We start from the raw sequence: 14,177 nt of genomic DNA, 5'->3' as shown, positions 1-14,177 counted from the left end.
CTAGTCTTGAGCAATGCATCTTTTTCAACTCTGTGTAATTAGTATGTATAATTTTACAGAAGCAGCAGTGTAAAATGTAAACTGTGTCTGTGTGATCATGGCAGTAATCATTTGATCAACACTGGTCTTTTGAAAACTTTCTAGACTTTTTCTCAAGCTATGAATGCCTAAAGGATTCCTGCTTTTCCTTTTCTAAAATACAGTTCAAAAATTATTATGTTGGATTTTTTCCTCTATTCAGCCACATATTAGAAGTATTTTTCATCAGTTCTACTACTGTTCACTTTAGAATTAAACCTGACATTACAAACACCGAATGTACTTTGTTAGTAGAAGTCGACCTTTTAAGCTTTCATTTTTCAAAGTGTCTGCTTGTCAAAAAACAGAAAGAAGGTGGGGGGATTGGGGGTGGGGACGAATCACATATTGTATAGTAACAAACAAAAAAGCAACACAAAAGATTTTTCTTTTGAAACCTGGCATGTACTCCAGAATAGTTCTTGCCATGGGAACATTTAATTAATCTCAGCAGCTTCCACTTTTCCCAGTTGGGTACTGTCCTGTCACTTCTCCTGGTAATTGCAAATACAAAGCTGTTTTACATACAATAATGGGTGAGTGAGTTGGTGTTTCTGCTCATTTTGCTAAGCTGCAGAAGCATATTCTCAAGTATATTGCACATTACTGGAGACTGCATTTACCCAAGGGAAAATATGCCCCAAAATAATTTATGATCAGCCCAGTTCTAGCAAAATGCAAGGAACATGTTGTCCTCTATGGAGCAGTGACGCAGTCTCACTGATATAAAATTAGATGAGGCTGAGACTGGGTGCTCTGAACGGCTTCATGATGGACACATGGCTTTGAGTCCTGCACTGGGTTTGTGTTTTCTTTGGGTGCATATAGCACAGCTGTGGAGTGAGGACCCAAGCCCATCATACACACACAGGTTAGTAATGCCAGCTTCTGCAGATTTCTTTTCAAAAGCAGTGGGAGGTTCATGACTTGAATACACACAGAATGAGCCCCATAGGTCATTTGACTGAATTGGGTAATGGTCTGATTTTTGCGGTGAGGGGGAGAGAAGAGAGAGGAAAAAAAAAAGAAAGAAAAGGAGAGAGATGAAAACAATCTTCCTCTGATACCTTCAGACTTCAGCAGAGAAGATGGGGATACCTGTCACCTGTCTTTCAACTCTTTAAAACTGACCTCTCTAATTCTTATATACAGTGAGGACTTAGACAAGAAATTAAACTATAAAGATACAATTACTGGGGAACAGTGTGTGTATACATATATATATATAATTATATATACTTGTATATACACTACCTATATAATACTTTTATATACAACTATAAAATAAAAGGTAGACTTCACTAATAAAAGAGAAGTGTTAAATACTTCCAGGGTTCTTCCACTACTGAAGCTACTGCAAATCAGTATACTGCTACAGAAAAGCAGGATAATTAAAGTGTTAATTATTGGGTTAATCTACCCTGAACTGCCTACTGGAGTGCAGTGTTGAGGCTTGACCACGGATGACCATTTGGAAAACACAACTGGATTGTGAGAGCTGACCTAGCTACCTCAGTCTTAGGTTTTCAGTTGTAATGATTTTTTTTTTATTCAATTTAAAACATACAAGAAACCCTCAAGTATTCTTAATTACACTTTCTTATAACACAAGAACCAGCTCTTTTCAATTCTTTTAATTAAGAGATACTTAAGGAAGCAGAAGCCAATAATTTTATGTGTGTGTTGGTCCTGGTCTCAGAAACTGGAGCTATCAGCTGCCCACTGTGAAGAACTCCCTACTTTCTACTGCTTTCCAAACTTCCATTGTGTGGGTTGAAAGATAGGCAGGAGCTTGCCTTAGGCTACAATTATCATTTTTACTGTAGCATCCCCAATAGCATTTGTACACATCATAATGTGATCTTTAGCAGTGCAGTTACTTTTCTTCTCTTCAATGCACATCTTTGGATGGGACTTTTGGGGCAGAGGAGTGGGAAGAGAAAGGTGAGAGCACACCACTATCTTTCACCTGTCTTGGTGCTGGTGTTGGTGTTCCCAGCCTTGCCCTGTTGTTTTCTCCATGGAACTAGGAAGAAGTGATTGCTCTGCATGGGGTGGCCAGGGGTGCTGCCCACAACCAAGCTCAGGAATGCAGATTCTTCACAGTGATCATAAAGTCTTTGAGTCAAACCCTCTTGTTTCTGTGCTAACCAACATCAGCTTCAGGGGGATACAGTATCTGGTGTAAAGGAATATATAATTATGGCTTGCTTGTACTTGCTTCCAAAAAAAATATATTAACACATGGTCAATGCTGACCAGCAGAATACATTATCAGCCTTCAAAGATGTGCTTTGAAAGCTGTTCATTGACTGTTAATGATGTTGTAAAATTCTGTGTAAAAAAATCACCATTTTTAATAAAATACAATAGAAAATAAAATACAGAAGCAGAATTAAACATACTTCTTTTCAAAATCTGAAAAATGTTTTCAGATGCATTTTTTCCCCTTCTCTCTTCTTTCCACCAGCAAAATGACAGTTTGGGGCAAAATGTTGGGTCCACAGAAACCAGCTTTGCATTCACAAACTTCAACCCACAAAAACACCTCTGAGACTTTGTATTTATGCCCTGTAGAAAAACAGGATTTTTTTGTTTGTTTGTTTTTTGCCTTTTAGAGTAACAATGATAAATGTTAAAATGAAGCTGCTTTTCAGAAGATGTGTCTTCAATACAACTGTTTTGGGCTGTTACAGCAGTGAAATACTGCAGCCTGGCTGAAGGAGGGCTGGTCTTCATGATGCAAGAGCCCTTCCTGATTTTATCAGAAAAAAATGATCTAATTGTAGTGAAATCACTGCCAGTCTGAAGTTCATTTGGATGGATTAATTGATCTGGATTCTGACCCTAAAGATGGAAAAGTCACCTGAAACTTTGTCATTGTTTTTGAATGAAAAGTATGCTGATGCAGTCCATGAGAAAACAAAAGAGAAAATGACTGAAGAAAAGTAAGACCAGCTACACTGTTCTGTTTATAGAGATGTGAATAATTGGGGGGGGGGGGGGGAGGGGAAGGACTAACACAGCTTCACCTCCTACCTCCCTGTGCTACAGGGTCTTTCCTCCCAGCATCTCAGCACATGGTCACTCCAGCTCTGAAAAGTGAATGTAAATAAGCTAAGTGGTAAATAACTGAGGAAGTGGGCTTTAAAAACAAAACTTAAAGCTGTGGGTCTAAAAGTCTATGAGTAGCTTTTCATTAAAAAAAAAAATTTTTTTTTTTAGTGTGGCATCTTATTTGTCACTGCTGATGCAGGCTCCTGCAAGTGGCATTTTGGGGATCCAGCTGGGATCAACCCCATCCCTAGAGAGATCAGGTGTCATTTTATGGTTCTGCCAAGAAAAACATTTTCAATAACAGCCTGGCCTCTGTGGGAACCTTGCCGGCAGAGGCTGTCATGAAGATATTTAGATGTTGTGCATTTCATCCCCATCATGTTCATGATCTCCTTGCTGATTTGCCTTGGGCTGGTTTCTCTCTTGAAAAGGCACCTGTTTTCCTTCATTTCAGTGCTTTCCAATTTGTTTCTGTTTGAAAGTACTAGTCTATAGTTTAGAGCAAAGTGAATAGCTAATATACATTTAGTTTTGCTGGAAGAACAAGTATTTTTTTGTTTGATTTTTACTTGACCTAAAATAAACCATTTTACTTTGGAAATATATATATTCCAAAGTGTAGTGCCTTTTTTATTTCATTCTTTATTAAAAAAAATAAAAATCTGAAGGTTTAAAAAAGTGACTTTTTTTTTTTTTTTTTTTTGGTAGTCTTTCTCTCTCATTCTCTTTCTCTCTTTTCAGAACTATTCAATAATTCAACCCAAACTTGCACATACTATAATTAATTAAAGTCTTAATTTCTGATGAACAAAGGATCTGTCATCATGACATCCTTCCATATGAACATGAACATGACATCCTTCCATATGAAGATTTCATGTTAGAGAGCCTGACTTGATTGACTGTTCTTTTTGATTGTCATGGTGTCTGATAACTTTGGCTAGGATTCTTTCTGCTTGCCTGAAGAGAAATAAAAGGTATTGGGCTTTTGGGCCTAGAGTTACTTTACATGTCAGACCTTCTGGTGTGACAGTATGCCATACTCCAGTACACATGCCTATTCTTTACTGATTTTCTTAGTGGAAATGTTGGCTAATGGTAAAAAACTTTTAACCCGGGGGGGGTTGCAACTTTAGATACTATTCCTAATTGCTTTATTTTCATTGTGCTTATATTCTGTAGATTTTCTGGATATTCAGATTTTCTACAGGACTTTGAATAGATATATCTTCCGAAAAGATCAAGTAAGTACAGGATTTGCATGTTTCCCTGTCGGTTTTTTGTTGTTGTTGTTGTTTTTTTTTTTCTTTTTTCTTTCCCAAACCACAGCTGCACATTAACTTGGAGACTGTTCTATTTTTTTTTAGCAGACAGTAGCACAGCTGTGTCCTGGGGAGTATTTAGCAAATACAGATTACTGGACAACTCTAAATTAGTTCCTTGTGTATCATGATCCCTGCCTCGGGTTGAAATGCCCCATTATTAAGTGGGACTATATTCTATTCAGATTTAATGTTTACCTTTAGAAGTAATGAATAACAAAGATAGTGTGGATTCAACAAATTATTGGTACAATCCTATTATGTAAAGTGGCTATCCTTCACATTTTTCTGAGGTCAGACCATGCGGTTATTTACAGTGACACTCAAAGCCAGTCTAGCCTTCTGTACTCAGAAGTATGGCTGTCGTCACCAAAACATTGGTCATTACTTGATGGACATCTATCCAGCTTTGTGTTAGAAAATAGGGAGAGCCCAGACATACATTTCAGACATGTCATGTAAGAGGGATGCTTGCATTATTGTTATTTGGTGGATACTCCATTCCTTGTGACAGGAAAGAGTGCTGGGAAAAAAAAAAAAAGCATAGTAGAAAGGGATCTGTAGGCTTAATCTCAGTTCATTCTTCTAGAATTAATTTGGACACTTGTGATGTGAAATCATTTCAATTCATCAGGCTATTTCTTATCTATTATATTATCTACATCAGATTTGATGCAAACTTCTGTGTCAGATTTAATATCTGAGCATCCTAAGCGTACTGCCTAGATAGAAAACAGTTTATATTTGAGATAATACATTTCAGCTGATGAAATCCAAGTGTAATTACAATACTATTTTTTCTGTTTCTAGGAATTTGACCTAACCTATTTGATATGTAACACGGAGTTTAATTCTACATAGATTGGAAACATGATGAAATCATCTTGCAAGCTCAATATCAGTTATTAGAATTTGTTAGTTAACCACAAACATGGTAAAATATTTCTTTGCTACTATACCTGAACTGTAATAGTCCAATGGTTAGCCAATTTTTAATTTTTTTTTTTTTTTTTTAATTTAAAACTTTGAGTTTTAGATGTTATGTTTGGAAATGTTGTAAAAAAAATGTCCCTTAAACATACTGGCTCATCTGATGGAGTTGCCAAAAGAATCTATTTGCACCTTGGTGCTAATGGAGCAAGACCACAGAGAAACCCCAGTTATGGGTGCATGGGGAGAAAGACAGGGATGCTCCTTGGTGAGGCTTCTGTGGAGAATTTACTCAGTTGGGCAGCTGGGCTCCACCACAACCACTCTCTCACTCCCCCTCCTCAAAGGGAAACAGGGAGATCACTCAACAATTATTGTCATGGGCAAAACAGGCTCAGCGCAGGGAAATTAATGTAATTTATTACCTATTACTAACGAGCTAGAGAAGTGAGAAACAAAGAAAACAAACTGAAAACACCTTCACCCATCCACCTTATTCTACACCCTCCTCCCTGAGTGGCACAGGGGAACAGGGAATGGGGACTGCGGTCAATACTTCACCTCTACTGCTCCTTCTTGGTCACTCTCTGCCCCTGCTCCCCGTGGGGTCCCTCCCATGGGATGCTGTCCTTCCCGAACTGAGCCTGTGGGGGCTGCCTACAGGCAGCAGCTCTTCAAGAACTGCTCCCACATGGCTTTGTACCACGGGGTCCATCCCCCAGGATCAAACTGCTCCAGCACGGGTCCCCCATAGGCGGCAGCTCCCCCCAGACCTCCTGCTCCTGCGTGGGCTCCTCTCCATGGGCTGCAGCTCCAGCCTGGGGCCTGCCCCTGCAGGGGCTCTCCATGCGCCGCAGCCTTCTCCAGGCCACATCCACCTGCTCCACCAGGGGCCTCTCCACAGGCTGCAAGGGAACTGCTGCTGCATGCCTGGAGCACCTCCTGCCCTCCCGCTGCACTGGTCTTGGTGTCTGTAGGGCTGGTTCTCACTCCTCACTCTCCCAGCTGCTGCTGCACAGCAGTTTTCCCTTTCCTGAATTTGTTCTCACAGAGCTGTAAACAGCATCACTTATTGGCATGGTTCTGGGCAGCAGCAGGTCCCTTTGAAGCCATCTGCCGCTGGCCCTCATCTAACATGGGGCAGCTTATGGATTCCTCTTGCAAAGGACACCCCTGCAGCCCCCTGTTACCACAACTTTACCACACAAACCCAATACAACTTGGGGCATGGCTCGAGGGAGAGAGAACAACAGCTGAGGATGACTGTCATGCAACAATTTCTAGCAGCTGGATTGGGGGTTCACATTGCCTTTAATAGCCACCTGTACTGAATCAACTCAGACTAATACTAGTACAGGCTCTTTGAGTAGTCTTGTAGAGAACAAATCCTCTGTGGCACAGAACCTCTTTGTGTTCATGACACATCACCTCAATTCACAGTTTGCTCTCATATAGCTTACAGCAAGTTCAAGTTAGACTGAATCCGGAACTGTATTTTTCTTAATCTGATATTTGTTGGGCTCTGTTTATCAGTATTTTAAACACAAGATCCTTTAATAAATGTATTGAAGCTGTTTGCATAATAGAAATTTAATTGGAGCTAATTAAACCTGACTAACATGAAAGATTAAGAATATAAAAAGTATATTCTCTCAGCAGTGCCTCATTCTTCAACTTTCATTGTATTTATTTGTATTTATTTATAATATATAAATGGTGCAGAACTGCCTATACAGATAAAAGTGAGGTTTTGTTAACGGTTTCTAAATACCATATATGGTCCAAAAAAGCTCAGATGGAAATGCATCTATGGATTTTCTATTTCTAAGTCAAAGTGAGCATTCAAATATGTTCAGAAATAACTGTTTTTTTTTGAAATTAATGCATTCATAAATGCATCACTGGATTATTCATTTCTGAATGCTACATCTGTTTTGTACAGTAAACATTTAGCTAATATATTTTCACTTGCTAAAAACCCTCTAAAATTGTATACCCACTAGCAATTGTTTAGATAGATATGACATTATCTGTAGCTGAAAATATTCAATAAAATTCCCTTATTTTAATCCTATACAGATATCATGTGGTATGAAAATATTTGATTGAAAAATGTGTATGGTGTGGAGGCAAGCTAGACTTGTGTCATGCTTCCTTCAATGTCTGAACCACTCTGAGCTCTCTCAGTTGGATGTGTGCAGGGAAAACACAGCATGACCCAAAGAGAAAAAGTCATGAAGGCATGAGGAGCTTTGGGGGCATCAATAATATAAGCATTCTGCAGAAAAGATTAATGCAATCATAGAATAATTTTGCCTGGAAGAGACCTCTGGAACCACTTTACGCAAAGCAGTACAAACTTCAAAGCTACACCAAGTTGCTCAGGGCTTTTTTCAACAATTCTATATATTTAAGAGTAGAGATTGCACAGCATTTCTGGACATTGGTTCCAATGTGTGGCCACCTTTCTTGTGAAAGCTATCTACTATCTAACTGGATTTTCTCTTGCTGTGAATCCTTGCCTAAATTTATCCATCTTGATGGCAATTGTCTAGTTTACTTTTGCAGTGAATTGAAAGAAAGAACTGCCCCCGAAGCCTTTAGGGATGGTATTTAACACCCTCAGGAGATGTCTCCTCTTCCTCCTTGACACAGGAGACCATATAACACAAAGAAGTGGTTATAAAGCACTTCCAGGAGGTCAAAGCAGGTGAGGAGCATTGCTTCTGGTCTATTGTAGACACCTCTGCTTCTGCTGTAAGTAAACTCTCATGAAGAGTAGTATTGTAGCACCTTCTCACTGGGTCTAAAGGACTCTATCTAGTACTCAAGCAAAATGCAGTGATTTTTGTTATTTGGATTGTTTCAGTATATTGACTTGTTTTTTTTTGCCATCTTAGTTAGCTCCCACTGCTCGACTCATGAGCCCTCATGTAAGATGGTGGCTTTTTTTTTTTTTTTTTTTTTTTTTTTCTTGGCTGTCTGGCTCTGAAACCTTATTTTTTACAGAATAAGCAGTTGATGTGTTTCCTCCACAGAATAAGTCTGTAATTTGGAAGTCTCTACCTTTTCTAAGTAGACAATTTTTAATGGGATAATTATTTCATTATACAGTCCATTTATTACTCATTGATGCTATAAATGGCTCAGTCTGTGGGTAGGTACCATATATATTAGTATTCTCTTGGAATACTCTCAATGCTATTTTTTGCTATTTCTTAGTTCTTAATTACATATTGTAGTCTATACTGCGTCTTGAAAATGCGATATATATATATATATATATATATTGTTTACCATTTGTTGATTCCGTATACTTTACTGCACATTCATTTCTGTTTCATCTCATTGTGAATTTTTCCAGTACTGACATATGTACAATTCATGTCACAGGTCTGAAAGGATGAAGCTGAATTTAGTGTTCCTTCTTCTACTAGCAGAACACTTTTTGTTTTAGTCCAAATGGTCTTAAAATCTTTTTACTTGCTTCATTTTCACACTAAGGATTTTATCTACAGAGGTTTTTATTTAGAGGAAAAAAGGTTGTTCATTAAGTAGTAAACTACTGGAGGAAAAGCTGAACAAAGTAATCAGAAAGGTAGAGAAGAACGAGACAGTAGAACAGCTGTTGAGGAAGAACTGGCACAGGAGAACAGTTTTATCCAAGAGCTGAAAGCTCTTGCAGGAGCATGGCTGCCATCATAGAGAAGCAGTGGTGCCTTTGTTTTCAGGGGAGCATCCCTTCTGTGGCAGATCCAGGGAGAAAGGACCCTGTGAGGAACATGCTTTAGCCACAGGATATGGGCATCATTGGTTTTCTTTTATTAGTAGGAAAAGTACTACAACTTCCTCGTAAGGGGTTGTCAAGAGGCAGGAGACCTTTTCTCCATTAACACTAGTGACAGGACCCGTGGGAACGGGGTTAAGCTGAGGCAGGGGAAATTTAGGCTGGACGTCAGGAGGGGGTTCTTCACAGAGAGGGTGGTTGCACACTGGAACAGGCTCCCCAGGGAAGTGGTCACTGCACCGAGCCTGTCTGAATTTAAGAAGAGATTGGACTGTGAACTTAGGCACATGGTCTGAACTTTTGGGTAGACCTGTGCGGTGTCAAGAGTTGGACTTGATGATCCTTAAGGGTCCCTTCCAACTCAGGATATTCTATGATTCTATGATTCTATGAAGTAGTCTCATACTGCTAAACATGGTTTGACATTTCAGGAGTTTAGGAGCCATCATCAGCATAATAACAATAGAGTTCTTACTGAAATATCTCATAGCAAGAAAGCTAAGATCTGTGTTGGGCTGAATTATGAACTTCAGGCTGGATTGTGTTCAAGGGCAGCAATCTAAGTTCTACACTTTCTTCTCATTTACATATTTTGTAGATTTGAGAAGGCAGTTTGTTAACCTGTTTCAGAAACAAACAAGCATCATACAAGACCATATAGAAAATGTTGATTTTTTTTTATTATTTTTATTATTGTGTGTGTGATCTGAATCTACTTATGCAATGACAGTTTAGATGAAAACTTCAACACTGAAAATTTTAAGGAAAAGATGTTTGTCTTTGACTTTAATTTCTGGGTAAACGTGCTGACATTGAATTCTTTGCTTGAGAAGCTATTTGGGTTTGTTTTGTTTCATAGTTATTTTTTGTTTGTTTTGTTGTTGTTGTTGTTGCTTTTTTTTTTTTTTTTTTTTTTTTTTTTTTTTTTAACTATCCTCTTAGGTACCAGGAAGCTTAATTAAACAGAAACAAAGAAAATGGAAATAAAGCAAATCTGGAGTTGATAGTCCAGATGCATTTATGTTGGAAAGGGGAGAATAAATTACATCTCTTTTCCAGTGCAGGGCTCAGAGGAAGAATCCATGGTGTTTCCAACAAACAGTTCTCATTACAGCTTCCATTTTTGGAAGCAGCATCTGGTTCTGGATTGCACTCTGTTCATCCTGCCAAATTAATACAATGAACACACCCATTGCTCACAGCTGACATGGTCCTGGCACAAGTAGCGCAGGTGAGTGGAGGGACTGTGGCTGAAGTCCTATGCATGCTTCATCTCCTCCAGACATGTATCCTTGTTGCAAAGGTGACAGCCGGGAGAGGACATGTCCTTCTTCCTCTGTCCTTCCTGCTCAGCCTCTTCAGTGGCAGGCTTCCCCTCAGCCTGGATGTATCTGTCCTCAACAGTATGCCCAGAATCCTTACGTTTACTCCAATGCCTTTCCCCAGTCCTTCAATGTTACTATTGTCGCAGCCATTTCACTCTTCCCTGAGCCTTCCCAGATGAACCCCTCGTCCTTTTTATCAAAGTCCCACAACTCCATTTTTTGTTGCTCCATGCAACAAAAATGCTTTTTGACTTACTTATGGCAGTATTCAAACTAATATTTAGCAATTACAGTGAGTGCAAAACAACTGGAAGAAATAAAGGCTGTTGGTAATTCTAAATTGTCTTTGCAAAAACAGAGGTTATTAACTGCTTGTTCAGACGGGTATATTGAAATATAAAACCAGTAGGAACTTCTGTAGGAGAAACTTCTCTTTTGTTTAAGATGTGGTGATCCACCGTGGGAAGGTCTAATGTACTGTAGTTATAGATCTACCCTAGGCTTTCATGTCATTAGATTTTCCAGAGAAAGCAGTCAAGTTTCATTGGCATTGCAACACAAATCTTTTGATGGAAAAGTTAGACACTAGAGGTTGTTTTGTGGCCATCCCATATGTACCAGTGTGGAAATAGCCAGGCTAATGGACCCAGGAGGCAGCAAAGAAACAAACAAAAAAAAGCCAAATAAAATCAATCCTGCATCAAGAGGTACATGTAAGCCAATCTATTGGGTCTGTGCTCTGTTTGGAGTAGAAGATAAAATGTATTCTGATAAAATTTATAATTTTGATTTTTTTTAATCATAAGGTTTATGGAGAATATCATCAATAATATCATCTGATAATACTGACTTTTCCCTTCTGTAACATTCAGCTTTGCATGAAGTCTCACCTCATTCCCCAAACAGTTCAGATGTTACAGGAAGGTAATGGAAAAAAGATATTAGGTTAGATAATGTGTTTCTCTCAGGAAAAGACATTTATAGCCATGCTTGAAAATCATAAGATGTTGCACATAGATGCACATGAGGCATTTAATATTCAAGCACTTTTAATTATATATGTTTAAGATAAGGCTAATTTAAATAGTATCTTGACTTGAATATTGAAGCAATATCCAAAACCTGTATTAAATTAAAAAATAAAGATTTTAAAAGACCCAGAGAAATTCCAAAATCCCTTATTTTTCTCAGAGAACGGCTTTAAAAATCCTAAAGCCTACATATCTCCTTCATATTGAAAGTGATCTAAGTGTCTACATTTGAAAGGCTTTGGAAAATCTTACTTTAAAGCCACATAATCAGGAACTAATGAGCTATTTCCGTCCTACTATGCTGGTAGAGACAATGTTTAAATTCAGCATCCCCATACCAGAATGCCCAGGGGAGGGCAGTTTAAAGCTTTTTGTCTTAATTCCTTGTCCTCAAAACCTTGGAGTAGAACAGGCTTTTTTTTTTTTTTTTTTTTTTTTTTTTTTTTTTTTTTTCTTTTTGCTTGGTTTTTATTACATGACCTGTAGTTCCAGGGATAGGTTGAGATTATCATCATGATTACGTTGGACCATAATGTGTGTTAATCCAGTCTGAAATCCTCTGGTGCTTAATATTTTCTTATCAGGCACTGTGCTTATGGTGTATACTGTCAGCAGAGACAGAGTTGTAGTGGTACTCTTTAAATAGAAATGCTTGCTTTGGCACATAGCTGGTGGCTCATGTCTTCTTTCATCAGTCTTTTTGCCACTTTAAAACTTAAGGCATTTATATATATAAAACAATATTTTGTGCTTGACATTTTAATCACTTTGCTGATCGTTATGTTATTCTTGAGAAGAAACAAAACAACAACACCTAGAAGGTGATCAGAGCAGGACTGGAATAGTTCAACATTTCCTAGGAATCTCGGAAAAATCCCTCTAAGTCCAACATTAACAACATTTTGAGACAAGGTTTGTAGACTGCTGTAGCTATGGTTCTACAGCAGCCTACCAACAGATTTAACAGTACGAAGAGATGAGAAAAAAAAGATGTTGTAGTTAATAAAATTCTTCATGCAAATAATCTTTATAATGCTAACTTCAGTGAGGATTCTGACTTTCAGTACGAAAGTGTGTGCAATGTCTGTTGTCAAATTCTTACATGGACATGGTATGGCTGATGAAGATGGTTTAGGGTTTGTGATGACCAAGTCTTAATAATTTATCTATCAAAATCAAAATATTTTTGTTATTTGGCCCACAAGATAATCCTGATTATAAAAAGATATTGCGGGCCATTTGTATATGGTATCTAAGTGAGTGTGAACTGTGAATAAACAATGTGTTTTTACATGTATCTATAAATCCAAGGTAGCTACCAATATTTTTTTCTATAAAATATTTACATTATATAAAGTTATGCATTCATGTTTTTATTCCATTTCCAATTCCATGATCTTTTTTTCTGCTGTATTCTATAAAATATTTTCAATATTGCTTGTTCTGTTGCAAAAGCAACGTACAACAAAGTACAAAATAATAAAGGGTCTGTACTTGGCCTAACTTTTTAAGATCTTATGCCTTTTGCCATGTGTAATTCTTTATTTTATATCTGTCTTCAAATCACACATTTTAGAGCTGAATGTCTCGGAAAATGAGTAATCATTTAAAGGGGAAATTTACTGGAAATATTTAATAGCTATTTGTGCTCTGTGCAAAAGCATCCCACTGACAGTACTGTCTGTGCATTTCTCTGTGATAATATTCATCCTCTTTCCACTCTTCCTACTTGTTTGTTACACCTAAAAACTTTTCCAGAAAAAAAAAAAAATAAAAAATCTGTGTTTTCCAAATCCCATTCTATTGGAGGATTTCTTTCCATTAGAATTTTTCTTAATCATTTGTTGTGAACATCCCTAACAAGCCAGCTTCCTACTGGAAAGCATCAAAAATCTGTAACTTTCATGACATTACCCTCTACTACTATAGCAAATGACCAACATGGCATTATTACTTCTGAAAATAAATGAATTAGAGAATTAATGTTATAGAGAAATAAAATTAATAATAAAGCAATCCTTCCTTTGAGCAGACAACTCTCTTTTAGTATGACATTAATTTTTGCCAAAGTCTACTCAATAGCAGAAAATTCCCCAAATTTACCAACAATTTCCTCAGGGCATAAACAAGGACTGAAGCCAAAAAACAGTGAAATGCAAATGGATTCTGTTGATCTGTCTGAAGTCATTATTTTGGAAGTGCAATTTGCCCTGGTTCAGCCATAAATAACATTTATAAGCAGAATTGAAGAGAAAACACAGAAAAGCAGCAGCCGTGGTGGCTCTGCTGTGCTTGGTGCAGATATAGGGGCAGAAAGGGAGAGGTGTCTGGCCTCAAATTATGGTTCCACGCAGAAACATCTGAGAAGAGCTGTGCCTTTCATGTCCTCTCAGAGGCCACCTGCCCAAGGCTGCCTGCCTTTCCTGCTCCACAGCTCCCTTCTGTAGTGTCATCTACACAGGATCCCTCAGCTCCCAGTCTCTCCTGCTATGAGTCCCTGCTCATTTCCTGCCAGTGTGCCATTCCAGAAAAAGGGGCTCCTTCCTGTCCTAAAACTCTTCTCTCCCAATGCCATTCTGTGTTTTTTAAACACTAGTCCAGCCTTTCCTCTCCTGCCTCTTTTGCTGTTCTCAAATGATATAACTAC

The 14,177-nt window shown here is 38.1% G+C and overlaps 1 long non-coding RNA gene across 4 annotated transcripts in view; it reads left to right on the top strand.

The window, feature by feature from the left end:
* The first annotated feature begins 851 nt into the window (after nt 1-851).
* LOC309876317 overlaps nt 852-14,177 on the top strand; it is a 39,533-nt gene continuing 26,207 nt past the window's right edge. Inside the window, exons 1-4 of one of the 4 annotated variants that reach the window (XR_014317153.1) lie at nt 852-949; nt 4,318-4,379; nt 5,268-5,391; nt 10,239-10,405. This is a non-coding gene — a long non-coding RNA (uncharacterized lncRNA). Of the gene's footprint in view, nt 950-2,791; nt 3,027-4,317; nt 4,380-5,267; nt 5,392-7,942; nt 8,098-10,233; nt 10,406-14,177 lie in introns of those variants that run through there. The other 3 variants (XR_014317154.1, XR_014317155.1, XR_014317152.1) reach the window with 3 other exon arrangements.

The sequence above is a fragment of the Aythya marila genome (assembly GCF_965140915.1).
Source record: "Aythya marila genome assembly, chromosome: 1".
In the NCBI taxonomy this organism is placed as follows: domain Eukaryota; kingdom Metazoa; phylum Chordata; class Aves; order Anseriformes; family Anatidae; genus Aythya; species Aythya marila.
Note: the sequence above shows the minus strand (reverse complement) of the source record. Positions and strands in the feature narration are given on the sequence as shown.